The sequence below is a fragment of the Vigna unguiculata genome, chromosome 2, assembly GCF_037176805.1.
Source record: "Vigna unguiculata cultivar grain cowpea cultivar isolate G323 ecotype 2 chromosome 2, ASM3717680v1, whole genome shotgun sequence".
NCBI lineage: Eukaryota > Viridiplantae > Streptophyta > Magnoliopsida > Fabales > Fabaceae > Vigna > Vigna unguiculata.
The window spans coordinates 28,316,439-28,328,241 of NC_140793.1; the positions used below are offsets into that span (position 1 = coordinate 28,316,439).

The 11,803-nt window shown below is 29.9% G+C and overlaps 1 pseudogene; it reads left to right on the plus strand.

Annotated features, from left to right (window-relative positions):
* The first annotated feature begins 7,105 nt into the window (after positions 1 to 7,105).
* LOC114174259 (inositol-tetrakisphosphate 1-kinase 1 pseudogene) lies at positions 7,106 to 8,587 on the plus strand (annotated as a pseudogene).
* The last annotated feature ends 3,216 nt before the right edge of the window (positions 8,588 to 11,803 follow it).

The window sequence follows — 11,803 nt, forward strand, 5'->3', positions numbered from 1 at the left end:
ATAGAAAATATATTGAAACATTATCATTATTCATCAAACGTATAAAAAACCATGATTAATTCATCATACATGTAAATATTAATGAATTTGTGTCTAGTAAGATATTTTTTATAATTAAATATTAAATTTGTATATTAAATTTTGATAAATAAATTTATACATTACCATTATTTATCACATAAAAAATATTATTAATTTGTCATGTATATTTCCAAATCATGCATGCAAATATTAAAGAGCTACGCTCTATTTCAAGTTATATCATAGATAAACATGAAATGTTATTTGAAAAATTAGTGATAAATAAATTTTTTCAAAACTAACATGTACATATTAAAAGTGGGGTGAAATTCTTAGTATTAAGATAATAAAAATTATTTGTTAATAAGTAAAATGTATATATAAGTTTCATTCAACCACCGAAGGTCTCAAACTATCTTGGATATATCTTTACCATCATCAAGGATCATGTCACTTATACAAAATCACATATACATTATATAAGTTATTTATTCATTATCCATAACCCACAAATGACCATCGAAAAAGAAAATTTGTTATGCTTACACAATATCATATATCTCCTCATTAATCTCCTGTCTTTCAAAGTATATGTAATTAATCTCACATTTTATACATCGTATATCACAACATATACAAAAACATAAACACACACCACCTTTTCAACATACACAATCTATTTCACTTGAGCAATATACTTGTTTGTGTTGGGATGATGAAAATAACATGTCTTGAAAAGTCTCACATTGCCTAGGATAACTAAGGAGGTGAGTGTTAGTGACTATATAATGGGCTCTAAGTCCATAGTGTTCCTTGCCTCGAGTCAAAGGATTGAGAGTATTTTTTGTATGTTGTACAAATTTACACATAGTGATTATTTCTTATGGTTGTGGCTTTTCTCCGTATTTGGAGTTTCTACGATATATTCTATGTGTTAATCTTATTCCTCTATTAATGAGGTGAATATTTGGGATAAAGACGGTGATATTCTTAATTGATTATGTGTTTTTTCCAATAGTTACTTGAGTAATTAGTGAACAATAATCTCTTAGGCTTCGCTGCAAGCTTTGTTGCTTGAGTAACAATCAACGTTCAATCACTTATTGGAACACTCGCCAACATATTTTAAAGAATTCCCACACAACCTTATAAAGTTTAAAAGTTCACTCAACACTTAAGTTTTGTAGGCCACATGTCTCATACCGCTTCATATCAAGGCACTTTTACTTTTTTATCATCAAGCTTAAGTGTTCTTAGTCAACACCAAAATCACTCGAGCATCTTGTCCAGCGCTAGAGTGATACTTTTGAGAAGAAAAAATCATATTTGTATTGTTTTCATTCAAACTATAATTTGTGTCTTAAACTATGTAACATGTTGCTTGAGTGACCAACACCTCGCTGATTTGATGTAAGATAATTAATACAATGGTTGCACACTTTCAACAATCACACATCATAACAGAGCTAACCATTATCCTTTCATTTCTCTATACTCTATACTCTATACATACAAAAACACTTATGCAATATATTTTAGTTATTTACTCCCCTTACATAAATTAAATTGCATTTAATTCAATAATCATTTAAGAATCATATAATCCAAACCACACACTTAAGTTTCTACATCAACAACACCTTCTCTTACACCCGAAAGAGAAAAAAAATTGAAAATTTATATCTAAGATTGATTAAATACACTAAAACCAAATTTAATTAATTCAAATACTTATTTAGCTTCTAAAATTTCAGTTTGACAGAATTTTTTTGGGTCATAATTGTATTTTTGGAAAGCAGGAATACATATAAATGAATATTTTTAAACTAAAAATTTCAAAATAAATGTCAATTTTTTATTTATAAACTTCTTTTTTATTTTCTCTAAATTCTATTACTAAAATGTTATGATTTTACTGTATAAATTAGTTAACTGAATTATTTTATTATTTTATTTATTTTCATATTTTATATAGCCTGATTTAGAACATTTAAATTTTGAAAATTATATAATGTACACAAATAAGACTTAGAAAATTCAAAATTTATACCATAATATGACAAATATGGTATTGACAAAATTTGGAAAGAACTTTATACCTAATATTGTATGAACATTTTCTATTCAGGTATTTTTATTAATAATTAATGGATTATCGAATTATTTAAATGATGCAACAAATAGTAAGTTATATACCACAAGTTTTGTTTATCGCATGCTATATCAAAATTAAACCTAGTATATGTTTGATATTTTTTAAATTATGATCCAGGATTATCATGTACTTTCACATAGAATAAGTAAAGTTTGATTCATTTACAATCATTGGGTCAAGGGTAATGATAAGAATGAAAACATGTATAGTAAGATGCTCTTATGATGTCAAAGCTTGTCTGATTCAGTGGTTAAAGAAAACAACGATGCAACATAAAGTGCATTATATCTCAAAAAGAAAGAAAATTATATCACTTTGTCTTCCATGACAACTACTATTGATTTCTATGTTTTTAAACTAATCTGAAATTTTTTTTAGTGTAAAATATATTTTTGGGACCTTTATTTTATATTTTAAAAGTTGACCTTGGTCTCAAATATTTGCTGTACGTTAAAAACATTATACTCTTGATCCTTAAAATAGTTATTAATATCTCATGACATGGTGAACTAGAAAATATACTTAAATAACAAAATATATGTAAAATATATTTTTGTCTATAAATAAGCGTACTACAGATACAGAGAAAATATTTATTTAAATAAGTATATTAATTTAGTTTGAATTGTTGAATATTTAGATGACGTGAAGTAACTAGGACGATCTCTTCCTCCTCCAATTATTTACTCAAGTATATCAATCAATATTCATATTGTATGGGTTAATTATAATAACATCATTTCCAATTTTTTACATAATTAATATTAGTCACAAGAATAAGGTATCAATTCAGTGTAAAGACAAAATTGACAGAGTAACATTCCATAAGTTAGAGGAATGAAAATAGGTTATAAATTTTTAGAGTTAAATTGAATATGAATTTATAAGAGATATATGAAAAATATTTTATCTTGATTTTATTATCATGTATCAATATTGTGATATGCATTTAAAGGTGTTGTATTAAAACAGGCATGTAGAGAAATTTTGAGGCTTAGCCTATGTATGATATATTATTTTAAAAGATGATAAGAATTATTTTAAAATAAATCTATCAGAATTGAATTTAACAAAAAAAAAAAGTACATTCAGTATACTCTTTAGTTTATTTGCTCGGTTTTTTTAATATAAAGTTAAAAACATCATCTATATTTATTCCATTTAATCAATCATTTTTACTGGTTAAGAAATAAATAGAGAGTAAAAGTATTAGTTATATAAAAAATTATATAATATTTATCTTTATTTCTTACATATTGAATTTTAAAATGACATCAACTTTTTTTTTGGTCCACCAACTCTGTGTTATGGGTTTAAAAAATGTTACCGGGCCCATTAGGAGTTTTGGGCTGACAATAGTTTTAAGGATGCCTGCACCTCCCTTTTTTCTTCGTCTATCTCCATAAGTTATAATATTCTCATTCATTCTATCCTTTATTCAAAAATATTAAAAAACTTGAAATTCTAATTTCACATTCTCTTCACTTCCTGAATGTCCTGCACCTCCCTCCCTTTTGTTTCTTTTCCTTCATTTACACAATTGTGCAAAATTGAACAAAGTTGTGCAAGATTGAAGGCGAAATCACCACCCGACCAGATGGGAGGTGAAAGAATGAAGGAAAAGAAAAAAAATTAGAGAAGAATAACATTAGAAAGAAGTTGTTTGGAAGTTGTTTGGTTTATTTAAATAGAAAAAATTATGTAAAAAGTGTTCCAAAGGTATTTTGGAAAAGTTTTTTGTATTATAAAATATGTTTCATAAAGCGTTTCCAAATAAAAATATCTTCTGAAACCGTTAATCCAGAATATAAAATTTCTGAAATAAGTATTCTTGAAGGCATTTTTCAAAAATACCTTCCAAAATTCATCCAAAATTCAATATAAAGAAAATCTTCAAAACATTCTAAAATCTCTTGTATTCCGGATTCAAAAATATCTTTCAAAATAATAATTTCAAAATATAAAGAAAAAATACATTATTGAATGGATGTATCGAAAGGTATTTTGGCATTCGAAAATACCTTTCAGAACACCTGTGGTGTTCTACAAGTTTGTTTATTTTTTCTTTCTTAAATAATTCAAAAAAATTCTACTCCATGGTTATTCTTCTTCAATTTTTTCTTTCTCTCAATGTTTCACCTTCGATCAACATGTGAGTGAGGATCTCGCCATTAATCATGCACGACTTTAAAGAAAAGAAGAAAATAACACAAAATGAAGGTGTAAATCATTTCACAACACAAGGAAGAAAATAAGATGTGAAATTTGAGTTTTAGGTTTTTAATATTTTTCAATAGAATATAAAATGGGGATTGTATAACTTAGGGAATTTGAATTGTAATTAGAGTTTGTCTCCTTCATTTTACATTTGAGTTATCTGGTTATACTTTCTCCCTTTATATGAAAGTCAAACCAACATAAAATAAAAGGACAAATTACATAAATGATAATAACTGCTTTAAAATGCATTGTGACAATTGTGTCATTCCTCTCAAATCTTGTAACAGATATCAGAGACTAACTTTCTTTTGGTTTTGGACCCAGTATTGTTCCTTTCTTGATTTTGTCCAATAAATTTATTTTTAATGGTATTTTTCCTTTTACACTGTTCCATGATCTATCGGTCAATTCTTTGTTCACTTTAATATTTTTGTTATCCTTTCTTTTGATCATCATTCTCAATCTTTTGCATACATCATATCATGTCTTTACCTCAATTTTATATTTTTATGTCTAAATTTTGGATGGCTTAACATAAATTTATATATATATATATATATATATATATGAAATTACATATTATTATTTTTATTATTAAAATTCATTAATAATTTAAGATAATTGGATTTATTAAAATAATCAATGTCATTCCACCACTCTTAGCTCTTATGTTTTTTTTGTGGATGACACTGTTTGTCTTGATTTGCACGGATGGATTTGTGGACTTGCAGTTGTTCTTTTGAGCAGATGTGCATTGATTTGTAAGAGTAGATATGCGGAATTCCTTCTATATTCCATCTTTGTTGATATGTGACAATTTGAGAGTATTATCGTTAATTTTACCAAATTAACCCTGTAACTGAGTTATTTTCACCAAGCAGGACCAACTGCTAGGTTTTTTCCCAGGATTCCTTTTTCCGCTGCCAAGATTCCTGCACTCCCAACTTTCTTTTGGTGCTACTGCCAAGATTCTGAATATTCTTTATAGGATTGTTGTTTCAATTTGCTTGGATGATTGGGTTTGAACTTTGCTATTAAATGGGTTGTTGTGTGCGTGTGTGAATGTGAATGTTCTTAGAAGGTTTGGAGTTGGACATTCTCATGCTTGTCTCTCATTGTTTGAAGGTGAGTGGTGGTGTTATTTAATAGTGACATGCGTTGGTGTGAGTGAAGTGAACTGGTGTTGGTGTGGGTGTGTGAGTGAAGGAAGATGGGGTGAGGTGTGAGTGCTTGTGAGGGGTTGTGCACCAGATACATAACCGGTGTGGTGATGTATGTGTGTGGGTGGTGTTGGTGCAATGAGAAGAGTGACACTGGTTACGTAGCCAATGTTGTATGTGGGTGGTGATTTTTTTAACTTTTCTCTTCTCACCGAAGTTGATAAGGTCCTCCATGGATACAAATTTTTTATAACTTTCTTCCCATTCATACAAAATTATATTATTTATTTTAACATTTGATATAATTTTTTTTTCAAATTTGTATTGTTTATTTTTAATTATTTTTATAACATCAAATTACAAAATCATTCTCTTTTTTCATCAAGAGTATTTTGACAACTTTCAAATTCTATCTATTTTCACAAATTTATCTATCACATGAATCAAATCTCGCATTAACTTTCGTAAAATTTATCTCTAAATCCATTCACTTTACCTTCTAAATTCACTCAAAGTAACCATATACATCCACATAAATTCATCTTCACCTTCTTCCTTGTATTCATATGTACAAATGAACAAAACCTTAGTATACATTATACCTTTTACATCATAGGACCAGTAGGATTGGAATGGCAGCTTGTACGAGCAATTAATGGAATGAACCTCTAACTATATTCCTAACTATATTCGCATATGCCAAGGAATCTTGTCTTTAAAGTCATCCTATACTATTATAATTTTATTTCTAGCAAAAATCTGAATTTAAATTCAAATTCTTATAATAATTATGTTTATATATGTTAAAATCTAGAATGCTGACCTAACTCCATTAAAATCTAGAATGCTGACCTAACTCCATTAAAAATAAAAGTCTGTATGACAATTAGAGTGAGAAGTGAATGAAAATAATAGAAAATTTGATGAATATGGTAAAAGTAGTTTTTCTATAAATTAGTATAATTTGAAAATACTTATATGATTTTTTTAAATAACTTTATTTGATATTATTAATTGTATTAGTTTTTATTTAATATTTTTAATTACTTGTCATTATTATAATATATAAACAAAAAATTTCTTACTATTTATGTACTTTTTTTTTCCCTTTCCATTTTTTTTACATATTTATCTGCATGTTACTTGCAACAAATGAGTATCAACATTACTGTAGTTTACTATTTATTTATAAAAATATATTTTTCAGAATAAGTAAAAGAATTATATAACATACATAAAACATGTCCGGTATTATCATTGCTCCATTCTTATCTATTTCCTGTTACCAAACACCATCAAAATCTTATCAAGCTTTGACTTTGACTATCAAGGGCAATAAATACAATAATATAATGCCTCTCCAGTGAACACGCGCTTCCATGCTCGAATCCACATAACGTCCCTCAACAGAATTGTCACGTGTATCCGTATTCAACAATCTTATTTCAAACTTCACCCGGTGAGTTTATCATCTCTCCCTAACAGCACTGGCCCTAGTCTAAGCTATATATATACACCACTCACTCTGTACATTTCCCTTCCACTTTTCCTTCCTTTTCTCTGCTTTTCTACGTTTTTGCAATTTCAGTTCTATTAAACGACGGTTCGAGCAAAAAAGCGCCGCAACAAAACCCTAATCCAATTATTTCACCAAAACCTCGCTCTTCTCCCTCCCACTGGCAAATGCTCTTGGTTCGCGACAACAACTTTGGCATTTAGAAGAAAATAAAACAAAAAACAATGGCAGAGGAAAAACTATTCCGAGTAGGGTACGCTTTGTTGCTGAAGAAGCAAAGCAGCTTCATCCGAGACTCGCTCGTGAATCTTGCAAGATCCCGCGGAATAGACCTGGTCCGGATCGACCCAAACCGGAACCTAACGGATCAAGGTCCGTTTGATTGCGTCCTCCACAAACTCTACGATGACGATTGGAGGAATCAACTGAACGAGTTTACCGCGAATTATCCTAATGCCGTCGTTCTTGATTCTCCGGAATCGATCGAGAGGCTCCACAACCGGATTTCGATGCTGCAGGTCGTGTCGGAGTTGAAAATCGACGACCGGACCGAGACTGTCGGGATTCCGAAGCAGATTGTGATAAACGACAAGGCGAAGCTGTTCGACCGGCGGATCTGGAAGGCTTTGAAGTCTCCGGTGATCGCAAAACCTCTGGTGGCCGACGGCAGCGCGAAGTCGCACAAAATGGCGCTGGTTTACAACCACGAAGGTTTGAATTCTCTGAAGCCTCCTGTGGTGGTGCAGGAGTTCGTGAACCACGGTGGCGTGATCTTCAAGGTGTACGTGGTCGGGGAGCGCGTGAGGTGCGTGAAGCGGAAGTCGCTGCCGGACGTGGGAGAGGAGGAGATGATGAAGGTTTCGGAGGATTTGTGGGCGTTTTCACAGTTTTCAAACTTGGCAAGCGATGAAAGAACCGACGATAAATATTACAAGATGATGCATTTGGATGATGCTGTGATGCCTCCTCTGAGCTTCGTTACTCAGATAGCTCTAGAGTTGAGGCGTGTGATGAAGCTGAACCTGTTTAATTTCGATGTTATTAGGGATTCTCGACGCAAAAATCGTTATCTTATTGTTGATATCAATTACTTCCCAGGCTATGCGAAGATGCCTGGTTATGAGACTGTTTTTACTGAGTTTTTGTGTGATTTGTTGTGCAAGAAACAGCAAGGGGGTGAGACTGAGGAGTGTGACAAAGATGCAACGAGGATCGTGAGCAATACTTGTAGTGAGGATGGGGAAGATAAAGAGGGTTCTGGATAAGTATGAAAATCTCGTGTTCAATGTGTTATCATCGACACATTCTTTTATCAACTCACAAAGTGGTGGATGATCACGTTCAATATTAAATCTGAAACGATTAAGTTTGTACTGTTTTTAACAATTTATCAATATGACATGCAAGTTTCTCAGATATAACAAAAATATTTTGGAACAACAAAATTAGCAAGTTTACAGTCCACAAAAATTGTAGTATTATTTTATGACCAAATTAATAAGAAGTGTTTGTTTTTCTTTTTGATCACTAAGAATTTAGTTTGAGGTTGAAATGAGTGATTAAATTATAGGAATACTAAACCAGATCAAATGAAATATTTATTTTTTATAGACGGTAAAATTTTCAAAGTTTAATTATGTGAAAATATTAACCTCTCTTCCGTTTACGTTATTATTTTACTCTGCTAAATTCAGCATGAACATTTTACTTTCTTCCATTCTGATCCGTCTCAAGATAGTGCTGAAATTAGAAATAATTTAGAAATTCGAGTGTGACAAGTGTAACCTCCTACTCTTTATATTCGGATATTCCTCATACCATGGCTCTTTTGTATTTCTGGAGCCCTTTTGTATTTTTGGATATTTTTTATCATCAATTTGTAAAATAGGATCCGTTTAGCTTATTTTTGCGAAACAGGTTCAAGTTGTCATGGGAGAGGACGACATTAAAGGTAAAGTCGTTCTACCCCAGCCACTTTCATTTTTTTTTTTGAAAAACGATATTGTCATGGTGGAGGTTGGTTTCTGCACATCTGAGATTGGAGTCGTTAGGGTGGAGGCCGGTTTCACTTTTAGTTTGTTTTTTGTTTAACGTAGCAGTTTTATTTTTTATTAATGTCAACGACTTTGTCATAAAATTTTCAATGAAGTCGTATTTAATGCAAGTGACTTCAATTAAATGAAACCGTAAGGTGGCCTAACGACATCAATTGGTTTCAATTAATTGAAACCGTCAGTTGGCCTATGTGTCGTCTGCATTGATGGCGACTTCGCCTTCCCAAATCATTGATGCATTTATTTTAATTAATGTTAAAATAAATCTTTATTTTTATTTTTATTCCAATTTATTATTATTTTTACCACTTATGGTTTAAAAAAAAAAACCTAAAAGTGAAGTCGTCAACCATGAAGACGACTTCACTATGGACATGACTAGAAACCAGACTCGTCCCTAACGATATCATTTAAAAGAAAAAAGAAACCGGTTAAAGAGGACGACTTCACCTTTAATGTCGTCCTTCCTCATGACGATGACTTGACCCTGCTTAGCAAAAAAAAAGAGACATTTTTTTTACAAATTCGAGTTACAATAGACCCCAATTACAAAAAAGTCGTCTTACCACTGCTTATGTTATGTGTAAGTGCTTCATTCAAGATACTTTGACGTTGAACACAACGAAAAATATTATAATAGATTTTTAAAATGGATGAAATTTAAATTTAAATATTGATGCTTTATTTTAAAAATATTTTATTTAAATGAATCCATTTAAATTGTTACTTTTATTATAATAAAATTAAGTAAAATTGATCGGATTTGAAATTCATGAAAAATAATATAACACGGCTCTTACACTCTTAATTAATATGAAGAGAGGTGAAAAATTTTGAAGAAAGGAAAATAGAAAAAATCTAAGAGAAGAAAGAAAAGAAAATAAAGAATACAGAAATAAGTCATAAGGAACAAAGTTGACAAGAGGATAGAGAAACAAAAGGATAGTAAAATGTCAAGTTCAAGTAATTAAATTATTTAAATTTTAGAAAAAGGTTTGTCTCCCTTTCTTAAATTTCTCGTGCAAACATACGTGGAGGTTTAGGAAAGAAAACTGTAGAGACACTATAATCATTAAACAACTGCTTATTACGTTATAATGATAATTTTGTTATTGAGGGATATAATCCACCAAGAATGTTGTGTATCTGATGACCTAAGTTCTTAGTTGTTATTGCTTTGAATTAGGAAAACACAATGTCCCATACTTGTTACCTCTTCAGGTGTCTAAAGTCTGAATAAGAACAGAGAAAAGGGTTGAAAGTTGGCACACAATATAAGGAAAGGCGTGAAAAACTAGGTAATGTTAAGCCAACGAAGATTTACACTTTCAATTCATGTTTAACAGCTCACGACTTTTGTTTCTGTCTCTCTCTCTCTCTCTGTGCATGTCCCCTGTCTCTCTCTTGTGTGTCCTGCCATAGCTTTTTTCAGGTTGGCTGCTCTTTGCGGCCATTAGGGTTCTAACTAATTCACTTCACTCTACCATATAAATATAGAATGCACCAATTTTCCCATTCCTGACTTTTTTTTGTGCATTTCTACTAAAAGAATTGTCTATATACAGTCACAATTTTAAATTTTAATTTTAATACGGTAGTTCTTAAAATAGATGAACAAATAATGTCAAATTTTCAACACATTCAATATGATATATAAAAATCTTAGTTCCGAACGAGCATTTAAAACCTAGAAGGAATGACAATATTATTCTTTTTAGCTCGTTTTGTACATAATTTTTTTATATTTAAGAAGTGAATTTTAAATTTAGTTTAATCTTACAAAATTACAAAATTAATTTGTAAGGTGTGATTTAAATTTATATATAACTTTTTATACTATATTTTATATATATATATATATATATATATATATATATATATATTTCAAGCATGAAACTAAATATTATTAGGTAATTTGATGGTAGTCTAATAGTGGGTGAAATAATAAATTCAACAAACAAAAAATTTCGTTAGAATTGATTTTGATATAAAATTATGATATCGTGTTAATAATAGAACTTTAATTTTAACTTAACTTTATAAAATTGACTTATAAAATAATGTTAGATATATGTATGTTGGTCTTTATTTCTAATCGATGCGAGAATTCTTCATATTATATAACTAAACTAAACTTTTAAGTACAGTTACTTATTATAAATAGAAATATTATTTTAACATAAATTTTACATACGTAAATTACTTAAGTTTGAAGGAAATTAGTCATAAATTTGAGCAAATTATTAATTATTTTATATATTACTCTTACTTTTGAGTAAACAATTTATATATTGGAATATATAATTTTACTTTTAAAGAACTTTCGTTGGAAACTTTTATTCAAAGGCGGAAATAATACTTTAACACCTTATACAATGTAAAGTTATCTACTTTAACAACTCATTATATAGTAATACAATTAAATTATCTAGTTTTTTTTTCTTTTTTTCATTTTGGATGTAAGATATGACCTCCTTTCAAAAAAGCTCCCTCGAAATTGTGATTAAAATATAGTTATCAGAAAAAGTTGGACTTGTCAGAATTTTTGTTGTTTCCTCGTTCAGAAGAAAAAGTTGGACTTGTCTGAATTTTTCTTGTTTCCTCGTTCAGAAGAAAGTTGGTTTCACGATCTGCGGGCCGACTCGCTGATCTACCCAAAACAGACGGGCCAGATTGG